This window comes from Triticum dicoccoides, chromosome 1B, assembly GCF_002162155.2.
Source record: "Triticum dicoccoides isolate Atlit2015 ecotype Zavitan chromosome 1B, WEW_v2.0, whole genome shotgun sequence".
In the NCBI taxonomy this organism is placed as follows: domain Eukaryota; kingdom Viridiplantae; phylum Streptophyta; class Magnoliopsida; order Poales; family Poaceae; genus Triticum; species Triticum dicoccoides.
The window spans coordinates 292,660,103-292,672,028 of record NC_041381.1 but is presented as its reverse complement, the minus strand read 5'-3'; the positions used below and the strand labels follow the sequence as shown (position 1 = coordinate 292,672,028).

Genomic DNA, 11,926 nt, shown 5'->3' with positions numbered 1-11,926 from the left:
GAGTAAGACAACATTACGAACATTGTTGGTTCTGATTTGATTTGACGATAGCCCATACTCAAATCAAAGGTTGACATGACAATAGACACAACAACTGATCACGAGGATCAACCAATGAATATCATCTTTCTTCAACACACACACACACACAAAGACATCCCTTTGGAATGAACTGAGTCAGACAATCTTTCATCTTCCAACTCTCCAAGTTGTTGTTTAGCTTAACCAACTAGCTCAGGGTATCTGACATAGATTCTTGGAGAAGGGTTGGTTTACAAGGAACCAACTTGATCACGAACTCAACATAGCGGTTAGGTGACGATCTGGTGATACTTCTGAGAAGATATTCGGAAAATCATGAACCATTGATATGTTACTAAGCTCCAGAACAATCTTGCTTTTCAGGCAAGACGATATGATCGAAAGAGCGAGGGATTGGCACAATCCTAACTCATTGATCGAGGAGTGCACCGGAAATAAGGACTAGGTAGCACAATTGAAAGCACAAGTGCTCCCTATGTGGTTTTGGTAATTAATGTCAACATATCTCTTGTTGGACTAACACTTTTATCTAGTATGTTTCAGTTAAGTTCAACAATGGAGTGGCATGGACTAAAGGATGTGGGAACTCCTTCGAGATGCTAAGGACAAAGGATTGGCTCAAGCATCAAGCTCAAGACTCATCATTTCATATTTTAGTAGTCCAAGATCACATTGAGTCTATAGGAAAAGCCAATACTATCAAGGAGGGATGAGGTGTTGCTTAATGAGCCTCTTGCTTCATGTGCTTAGTGATATGCTCCAAAACCCTCAGCTACTTTGTCACTTCCACAAATGACCTAAACCTAAAGCCAAAATCGGTCACACTGATTCTTCCTATCCGGCGCCACCGATTCCAAAGTCATAGCCACTGCCACAAACCCTAAGCAAATCGGTCTTACCGATAGGGATCTCGGTTTCACCGAGATGGGATTGTAATCTCTCTGTGTATGTCCATTACCAAAATCGGCCTCACCGAGTTTGAGCAATCGGTACTACCAAGATTACAATGCAAACTCTCTGGATAACTCATTACCAATATCGGTCTCACCGAGTTTGTGTAATCGGTCAAACCGAGTTTGCCTGACCAACTCTCTGGAAAGCTTATTACCAAAATCGGTCTCACCGAGTTTGTGTAATCGGTCTTACGGAGATTACATTACGCCCTAACCCTAATCATATCGGTCTCACCGAGTTGCGTTTCGGTCCCACTGAAAATCCTAACGGTCACATTATTTGCTAAATCGGTCTGACCGAGTTTAACGATTCGGTCCCACCGAGTTTGGTAGATTGTGTGTAACGGTTAGATTTTGTGTGGAGGCTATATATACCCCTCCACCTCCTCTTCATTCATGGAGAGAGCCATCAGACTGAACCTACACTTCCAGCATACATTTTCAGAGAAAGAACTACCTACTCATGTGCTGAGGCCAAGATATTCCATTCCTACCATATGAATCTTGATATCTAGCCTTCCCCAAGTTGCTTTCCACTCAAATCTTCTTTCCACTAGATCCAAAACCTATGAGAGAGAGTTGAGTGTTGGGAGACTATTATTTAAAGCACAAGAGCAAGGAGTTCATCATCAATGCACCATTTGTTACTTCTTGGAGAGTGGTGTCTCCTAGATTGGCTAGGTGTCACTTGGGAGCCTCCGACAAGATTGTGGAGTTGAACCAAGGAGTTTGTAAGGGCAAGGAGATCGCCTACTTCGTAAAGATCTACCGCTAGTGAGGCAAGTCCTTCGTGGGCGACGGCCATGGTGGGATAGACAAGGTTGCTTCTTCGTGGACCCTTCGTGGGTGGAGCCCTCCATGGACTCGCGCAACCGCTATCCTTCGTGGGTTGAAGTCTCCATCAACGTGGATGTACGATAGCACCACCTATCGGAACCACGCCAAAAACATCCGTGTCTCCAATTGCATATGAATCCTCCAAACCCTTCCCTTTACATTCTTGCAAGTTGCATGCTTTACTTTCCTCTGCTCATACACTCTTTGCATGCTTGCTTGATATGTATTGTGAATGTTAAACTTGTGTCTAAACTCCACTTAAACTTAAGGAAACTTAAAAACTGCAATTTTGGTACTTAGTGTCTAATCACCCCCCTCTAGACACCTCTTCTCAAGGTCCTACAAGTGGTATCAGAGCATTGGTCTCCATTGCTTTAGTTTAATCACCATTGGAGGAACATGGATGAGTCTACTTTGGGGAGTCTTAGACATAGAGTGCCTATTCTTGATGGAGAGTATTTTCATGAGTGAAAAAATGAGATGCTTGTAATTTTCAATCAATATCATTTGAACAAGTACATTGCTAGCCCTTGTGCACCTTATGTTGATCCTATGCATCCTACCCATGATGAGTCAATTGACATGATTAGGAATTTCAGAACTGCCGAACTTATCATTAGAGGATTGCCTAGAAACTTGATTGGATGTTTGCCTACTTTTAAGTGTGCCTACACTATATGGAAATTTCTTGAGGAACGATTTCCAGATTATTCCTTGAAAAATCTAGATGAAATTCTCCATAAGTCTATTGCCTTGAGTAAGATGAATACTAGTGATCCTATGTCTGGTGATCGTCTATTTGAGCTTACAAACCTTATGCGTGCCAAAGGAAATGTTGGTATTATTAGTGATATTATTTCCGAAGCTATAAAAATTCATAAGCAAGATCATTGTCAAACTCACTCTAATGAATCACCCTCTCTAGGACTTGATCTACCACATGACGATGTTGAACATGGATACTATGACGAGGATGATGATGGTGACTTCGATCTTGATGATGCAATGAGACACTTTGGTCTTATGGCAAATCTTTGGGGATATATGTCAGGAGGAAAGGAATGGGTTCTTGATAGTGGATGTACCGATCACATGACAAGAGATAAAGACATACTTCGTGAGCTTGCTGATAATGATAGTCCTCGAAAGTATGTCACTTTCGGTGACAACTCAAAGGGTAAGGTGGTTGGCCTCGGTAAGGTGGCCATATCACATGATAGCTCCATACAAAATGCACTACTAAGAAAACAGTTTTTAACGACCGTATATGTGGTCGCTATAAGTCTAATTGTGGTCATTAAAGGTCATTAACGACCACAATCTGCTGGTCGTAGTAGGCTCCGTCGTTAAAAGTATAACGACCACATACCTTTGGTGGTCGTTGTTCTTGTAACAACGGGATGGTGTGTCGTCGTTAATTCCAAGGCAATAACGACCACAATTGTAGCATTGACGACCACTTTTGTCATCGCTAATAATGTTACCATGCTGGCCAAAGTATCATTACCGAGCACTCTCATCACAATATCTTTCAGAACCACATATATTTAGCATAACATTCTGTTTAGCGATCACTTTATGCAGCACCAACATTTCAATATTAACATCCACATTAAGATGGAGACAAAAGAATTTGAATTGAAAGGATCATAGCATCTTTTATTAATAGAAATACCAATATTCTCACATACAATTCTGAAGTTAAAATATCATGTACGAAATTTGAGTTAAAAGCACTCCTTATATTACCAATGCACTTGATCATATCTATCTACAAAACGAGACAACTAGAAAAGATAATTGATAATATTTATTAATCTTCAATCGAGGGACACCATCGTTGTTTGATCTTCATCGGCGATTACAATGCCTCCTTGTGCTTCTATATATTACGGTGGACCATCAGTCCTACAAAATGTTGAGTAGTTTATGAAAGTCGGTCCATGTAAATAAATGCTCTCAAAGTATAATGACATATAAAATCAATCTATGAGAACAATTTACTTGATCATTTTGGCGTTCATGAGAACCATCACTTAGAGATCTACAGGACAGAAGACACTGGATTTCTGACACTTCTTGCACCATGCATTGACCTTTTCTTCGAGTACTTGTTTTGCTTTCTCAGAAGCTTGAAGTTTAGAAACCAATTCAGCCTTACTCAATGCTCGTCCTCGCAAACCTCTTGCTCTAATTCCACCACCAAAGCCAACTATGTGACCATGCCACTTAGATGTATCACATTTTTGCATGACTTCATCATTTGAAAGACCAGGATTCAACTGAGATAAAATAGTTTATCCATAGTTGGTGGCTTGTTTTCCTTCCCTCCCTGTTCTAAAATAGGGAAGTGTCTATTACTTTTGAAATAAAATGGCAAGACAAATCACTGATCTTATATTATTGGAAATGAAGAACAAGAGAAGTTAAAGCGTGTACCATGTCCTTGCACTTCACTTTCCAGATTTTCATCAACTAATCGAGTTGGATTTTCGGGCTTACTAGTCTTTGAGGTAGCGGAAAGGCCCATGGTTACCCTGCGATTCTTCACTTTCCAGATCTTTGTTACCCATTAATTCAGCTACACCATTTGTAGCGTCTAAAAATATACAACCAATTGGTCAGCACAGTGGATGCAGTAAAAAAAGGATAATTTTCATACCATAAAATTCATCCATGTCACCATTATTGCTGGCATCAACTTCTACATTCATATCTGCAATATATTATGAGTTACTTGAAGACAATAAAGTGTGCAAACAATTCTTGGTACAGTACATGATACTTAGAAACTCACTTTCGGAATCATTAGCATCCCAATTTGTAGTAAACAAGATTGGTGTATTTGTCGGCGCATCATTTCCATCTATCAAAACAAGCAACCACATTGTATCATCCAATAGAAGATAGCTTGAATAATAATTTTATGTTTGCGTAGTACCTGTGTATCTAACTCGTACTTTTTCCACAGTTCCTAATCTTGCAAATGAGGCCTATGAGTAACCCTTTTTCTTCTAAAATCTGCTATTTGACTTGATTTCTTCGGCAAGGTCCGCCTAGCAATACCTTGGTGTACCAATCCATACTTATTCAGCTGTGAGCGGCATCTTTCCCGAGCTAAAGCTGTCAAGTTTGAAGTGTGCACAAAGGCTATACAAAGTAATCAAATAAGTCAATGTTTATGTACTGAAAATGAATTACTGAATGCTTATAATCAAATAAAGTAAGTACAGAACTACTGGTGTCACTATTTATTAAGAAGGTAAAAGGTAAAATATGAAGAAAATTGATTAGTACAGATTAAGAGCTGCATAAAGTAGTGCCATCATGTTGTTCTCTTTCTACGTGATGGTGTTATCGAACTTTAAAGCATGTCGTCTTCATCGCCTATGTCAAATTCAGCTTCGGAGGCTTCATCATCAGACTGTGCATGTGGTACAAGGTAAGCATGACGTGATGGATTTTCACAACTATGCGCCATCCTTGTATAAGATTGTCCTTAACGAAAAACACTTGAGAAACTTTGCTAGCCAGAACGAAATTCTACCTACATATTTAGTAATCAGGATCAACAACAGTGCTTGAAGGTCCGGCAATAGAAAAAAATAGAGCAAGGAGGAATATGAACCAATCTGCAGTGGAGTTGCGTTGGCGGCCGGTGATGTATAGGCGGCAACGCGAGGGCACCAGAGTCGAGGCTAACCGGCGACATGGAGGCGGCAGCCCGGGCGCGCCGGCGTCGAGGCGACCGGGATGTGCTGGCGGTGGCGGGGCGTACCAGGTCGAGGCTACCGGCGACGTGCAGGCAGCATCGCGTACACGCCGGGGTCGAGGCGACTGGCGAGGTGGGGGCTGTAGTGCGGATAGGCGTAGAACAAAAAGGAGATGCACTATGGAGGTGTCGTCGATTGAGCAGGGGAGGGAGCAGAGGAGAAAGAGGCGCAGGGAGATTAGATCCTAACAGATCACATAATTATTCTGATCGCAAAAAAAAGATTACATAACTATTCCCTGTTATTACGAAGGGTTATCTAATGCAATCCCAATTGCCAACAGTTAGCGCCAATATTTGGATAACCCGACAACATTAGTTGGGCTATTTGCCGGGGAGAAAGGAAAGGAGAGATATTGTTTTCTTTTTCAGCGCAAGGAGAGTAAGTTTGTTAAGAGTTGTACGTACATGCAAACCATATCACAACAGTAACAACTGATCACGTAGCGACGGGTAGACCCGTGGTTTTTGAAGGTATTACGTAGACTAGTTTTCACCACACAGGATTCCACTCGGGTGTTCAATGACCAACAATTTTTAGGCACGGTCGTTAATGCCAATATTTCTAGTAGTGATGTCATGCTCGTTGAATCCCTTGGATACAACTTACTTTAAGTATCTAGACTTGCTGATTTCGGTTTCAATGTCTTATTTACTGAAGTAGATTGCCAAGTGTTTCATCGAGGAAACCATAAAATGGTCTTTACCGGTGTGCGTAGAGGTGATCTATACATTGTTAATTTCACTAAAAAGGCTAAACCTAAAACTTTCTTCATTGCTAAATCCTCAAAAGGTTGGTTATGGCATAGATGACTAGGTCATGTTGGTATGTGAAACCTTGACAAGCTTATTAAAGGAAATCATATCCTTGGAGTTAACAATGTCATATTTTATAAGGATAGACTTTGCAGTGCTTGTCAAGCAGGTAAACAGGTTGGAGGAAGGCATCCCGTGAAGAACATCATGACCATAAGGAGGCCACTAGAGCTACTACACATGGATCTCTTTGGTCCCAACTCTTACAAGAGTCTCGGTGGAAATTCTTTTGGTCTAGTTATAGTTGATGATTTTTCAAGATTTACGTGGGTGTTCTTTCTCGATGATAAATCGCAGGTCCAAAAGATCTTCAAGAACTTTGCTAGGAAGGCCCAAAATAAATTTGAAGTGAAGATCAAGAAGGTTCGCAGCGACAACAGAACGGAGTTCAAGAATGCAAATGTGGACACCTTTCTTGACGAAGAAGGAATTTCACACGAGTTCTCGGCTACGTACACACCTCAACAAAACAGAGTTGTTGAGAGGAAGAACCGGACACTCATTGAAATGGCGAGAACGATGCTTGATGAGTACAAGACGCCGAAGCACTTTTGGGTAGAAGCGGTTGAGACAGCTTGTCATGCAACAAATCACTTGTATCTTCACAAGCTACTCGGCAAGACAGCATACGAGCTCCTCACCGGTAACAAACCCCAAGTTGGATACTTTCGAGTATTCGGCTCAAAGTGCTACATTCTTGATAAGCATCGTTGTTCTAAATTTGCTCCTAAGTCTCATGAAGGTTTCCTACTAGGTTATGGCTCAAACTCTCACACTTACCGTGTCTACAACAATTTCACCCGAAAGGTTGAAGAGACGGTAGATGTGAAGTTTAATGAATCTAACGGCTCGCAAGTAGAGCAATTGCCAATTGATGTAGGAGACAAAGATCCTTCGGAAGCAATCCAAGACTTGTATATTGGCAAGGTTCGTCCAACGGAGGTGAAGGAGAGTACCTCATCCATCCAAGTGGAAGCTTCTACTTCACGACAAGGTGAACCAAGAGTTAACACGGAAGCATCCACAAGTGGGACACACCAAGATGAAGAAAATGAGGAAGTGCATCAAGATGAACGTCAACAACCTCTTTCTCCACCACGACAAGAGAACGACAACACCAACAATGAAGAAGGCCAAGAAGAAGAACAAGATGAAGAAGATGTTCAACGAAGACCCAAGCAAAAGCTTTCACGAGTTTGAGCAAGAATTGCTAAAGATCATCCCGTCGAGCAAATCTACAATGACATTCAAACCGGGAGAATCACTCGCTCTAAAACTCGTTTAGCTAACTTTTGTGAAAACTATTATTTCATCTCTAACATTGAACCTATGAAGGTTGAATAAGCATTGGAAGATCCGGATTGGATAAACGCTATGCATGAAGAGCTACATAACTTTGAGAGGAACTGTCACGCCCAATATGCGATACTATAAAGAGACTCGAAGGTCCCACCAAGGACAGAACCGCAAATTGAAACGCTTTTGCAAGGTGGATATCATTACATCAACATTACATAATAGATGGGGATACATACAAAAGGCATACAATGCCACACGAATACAACATCATCTTACATAAGAGCACCATCCGACTACGGATGAAACACAAACAAAAACTCAAATGACATCCACCCTGCTAGCCGAGGCTGCCGACCTGGAACCTATCCCCTGATCGAAGAACAAGCAGAAGAAGAACTCCAAAACAAGCAAACATCGCTCTTGCGTCATGATCATCGCATAACCTGTACCTGCAACTCTTGTTGTAGTAATCTGTGAGCCACGAGGACTCAGCAATCCCATTACCATGGGTATCAAGACTAGCAAAGCTTAAAGGGAAAGGAAGGGGTAAAGTGGTGAGGTTGGAGCAGCGACTAAGCATATATGGTGGCTAACATACGCAAATAAGAGCGAGAAGAGAGCAAGCAGAATGGTCGTGAAGCTAGCAATGATCAAGAAGTGATCCTGAACTCCTACTTACGTCAAACATAACCCAAAACCGTGTTCACTTCCCAGATTCCGCCGAAAAGAGACCATCACGGCTACACACGCGCTTGATGCGTTTTAATTCGGATCTAGTGTCAAGTTATCTACAACCGGACATTAACAAATTCCCATCTGCCTAAAACCGCAGGCACGGCTTTCGAAAGTTTATACCCTGCAGGGGTGTACCAACTTAGCCCATGATAAGCTCTTGCGATCAACGAAGGATATACCTTCTCCCAGGAAGACCCGGTCAGACTCGGAATCCCGGTTTACAAGACATTTCGACAATGGTAAAACAAGACCAGCAAAGCCTCCTGCTGTGCCGACAAATCCCGATAGGAGCTGCACATATCTCGTTCTCAGGGCACACTGGATGAGCAAGACGTCGGTTGGCATAGACCCTGATTGCCCAGGGGGCACCGGACATCGCTTGGTTTGGACCAGCACTTAGAGAAGCACTGGCCCGGGGGGGGTAAAATAAAGATGACCCTCAAGAGCGCGACTCCCAAGAGAAAAAGGGCTAGGTGAGGCAAATGGTAAAACCAAGGTTGGGCCTTGCTGGAGGAGTTTTATTCAAAGCGAACTGTCAAGGGGGTCCCATAAATCACCCAACCGCGTAAGGAATGCAAAATCCGGGAACATAACACCGGTATGACGGAAACTAGGGTGGCAAGAGTGGAACAAAACACCAGGCATAAGGCCGAGTCTTCCACCCTTTACCAAGTATATAGATGCATTAATAATATAAGAGATATTGTGATATCCCAACATAATCCTGTCCACCATGGAGCAATCTTCAACTTCACCTGCAACTACCAACGCTATAAGAGGGCTGAGCAAAGCGGTAACATAGCCAAGCAACGGTTTGCTAGGAAGGGTGTCAAAGGTTAGAGGTTCATGGCAATTTGGGGAGGCTTGAAGAACAGGTGATAGGTAGCGCAGCATAGCGATAGAACGAAACAACTAGCATAGCAATGATAGTAGTGAGATCCAGGGTAGCGGTCATCTTGCCTGAAATCCCGCAAGGAAGAAGAACGAGTCCATGAAGAAGGTGAAGCCACGAACACGAACCAAGCGTAGATGAACGAATCCTCACGATCGCAACGATACGGGAACTATCGAGAAGAAGCACACAACATGGTAAACACACCACACAAGAACAAGACATGATGCTCAACCAAGTATGATGCATGACAAAGCTACATGAAGCTACTCATGGCAAGAGATGATGCAAACAAGAGCAACACATCAAGGCAAGTTTAAATGAGGCCGGGAACAACATATAACAATTCCGGTAAGTCCTCATATGCATATCTCGAAGTTGGTGCAGATCCGAATAAACCTTATGTTCAAGTTGTTAAACAGCAAGTTAAGATGCACCAAGATGATCTACACGAGATTCTAGTCAAGTTACATATAAAGTTCATTTAATTCGGAGCTACGGCCTAGAAGATATGAGCAAAACAAGTTAAACATGGCATTGATGCAAAATGCACACAAACATCAAGCAAACACCTCAAAACAAGGATTCAACATGATAATATGAAACTATATGCAAAATCAAGCAAGTTTCATATAGAGCACACTCAAAACGGAGCAACGGTTCAACACACACACTATACAAGATATGGCAACAATCTGTCCAAAACAGCAACTAGGCATCTTGCAGGCATCAAAACAACATGCTACAGGACCTCAACAAGAAAACAAAATGCATGGGCATGATGTACAGGTAAAGCATTACAAAACATGAACACTAAGCTATCTCCAGAAATCACTAGAACGTACTCAAACACACATGGCAAGATTGAAAACAATAACAGTTCAGACTTGGCAGAAGTTAACATCAGGTTGCAATACTTAGAGCTATCAAACAACATGTTACAGGAAATTATCATGGCAAACAAAGGCATGGAATTAATCTACTAATTGCATAGAACAAAAGTCCTTTACTGACCATGAGCCAAAAGGGCACAGAAAATATGATGGCACCCACGTAAACATAGCAAGTTATATGACAGATTCATACATGGCAGGAACAACGATAAGTAGGCATGTTGGTGAGCTTGTACCACTCACCACAGAGCAATAAATGGCATGACAAGGTGACTAAAAGTAAGAAGACATTTTTATGAAGTTAAGCATGGCAATACCAAGTTCATAGGTTGCATGGATCACTAGCAAACCACATGGCAACAACTGAACTTAATGTTAACAGGCTGACAGAAACATTATTTAGCAACTTTGGAGCAAGATTACAACAAGCTACAACAGGCTATAAATGCAACCGGGGGCATGGATGGATAGAGCATGACATGTATAACAAAATACCCTTAGTGAACATCTCCAGATTATGCATAGAATGATTTGTAGCAGCAGGTTTACATAGCATCACGAAATAACAGATTCAGCCTACCAAAACGGCAACAACAAGTACCCTACTTAACAAGCTGGATGCACTCACCACAAATCATTGCATGACAAGATAGGCATAGCATCAGAAATAAGACATGTTTATGAAGCTAACCAAGGCAAGAACAAGTTCATAGCATTCAAGGATCAACTACAACAACCTTGGCAAAATTGAATAACATGTAAACAATCTTCCAGGAAACATTTTGTAGCAAAAGTAGAGCACTAAAATGACATGCTAGACTACTCCATAATTGCAACTAGGGGCAGGTATGGATAGAGCATAACCATATGTTCAAAACATCTTTACTGAAGTATCTCAAAATAAGCATGGGTCTCTCTGTAGCATCATGTTTACATGGCATCAAAATAACAGCAGAACAGGGACTAAAATCAGCAACATCACGAAGGCTAGTTTACATGCTTGTGCTAGTCACCACATTGATCACAAAAATACATGGTAAGAACCTCTGTAAAGAAGACATGGCATAGTTCAAAACACATGTAGACATCAATCTCATAAGATGCACACATCAAACATGGCAAAAAATGACAAATGAGCATGTTCTGTTAACAGACAGCAGGCAACATCATATAGCATTTTTGCACCGATGATTCAGGCATCAAGATGAGCTCAAATGAAGATGGTGCAATGGAATGAAATGAATTACTCGTTGTTACGAACAATTTGATATGCTACACGCCCAAAGCGGAGCTACGGATGCAGAGTTATGATGCGATGAACATGGCATGATAATGTAAGATTTTCAGGGACAACGGAAACGGGGTCAACCTCAAATTTCCAGATCCAGATCCGGGGCATGGTTCCCGAGGTTCATCGGGGAGATCGCCGGAGAGCTTGGGGAGGAGGCCGGGGACGGCCGTAGGCGTCGGATCCGGCGGGGGAAGCGACTCCGGCGGCCGGAGCGGGTGGATCCAGGCGTGGGATCCCCGGATCCGGCGACGGCGTGGCCGGGCGGCGCACTCCGGTGGAGTCGGCAGCGAGGCGGCGCGGGGCGGAGCGAGGTGCCGGGGCGAGGCTGCGACGTCCTGGGCGACCGGCGGCGGAGTCGAAGGGCGACGGCGGGGCCGGGGCGGCACCCGCGGCGGC

General features: G+C 42.6%; 2 long non-coding RNA genes across 2 annotated transcripts; both read right to left on the bottom strand.

Moving 5' to 3' along the window:
• Positions 1-3,519: 3,519 nt before the first annotated feature.
• On the bottom strand, positions 3,520-4,505 carry LOC119304229. Its single transcript, XR_005148177.1, has 3 exons — positions 4,272-4,505; positions 3,837-4,169; positions 3,520-3,740 (listed from the first exon to the last, which is right to left on the bottom strand). It is a non-coding gene; the product is annotated as an uncharacterized LOC119304229 (long non-coding RNA).
• LOC119304222 lies at positions 4,502-5,075 on the bottom strand. The gene is made up of 3 exons (XR_005148171.1): positions 4,774-5,075; positions 4,630-4,698; positions 4,502-4,548 (listed from the first exon to the last, which is right to left on the bottom strand). It is a non-coding gene; the product is annotated as an uncharacterized LOC119304222 (long non-coding RNA).
• Positions 5,076-11,926: the final 6,851 nt, after the last annotated feature.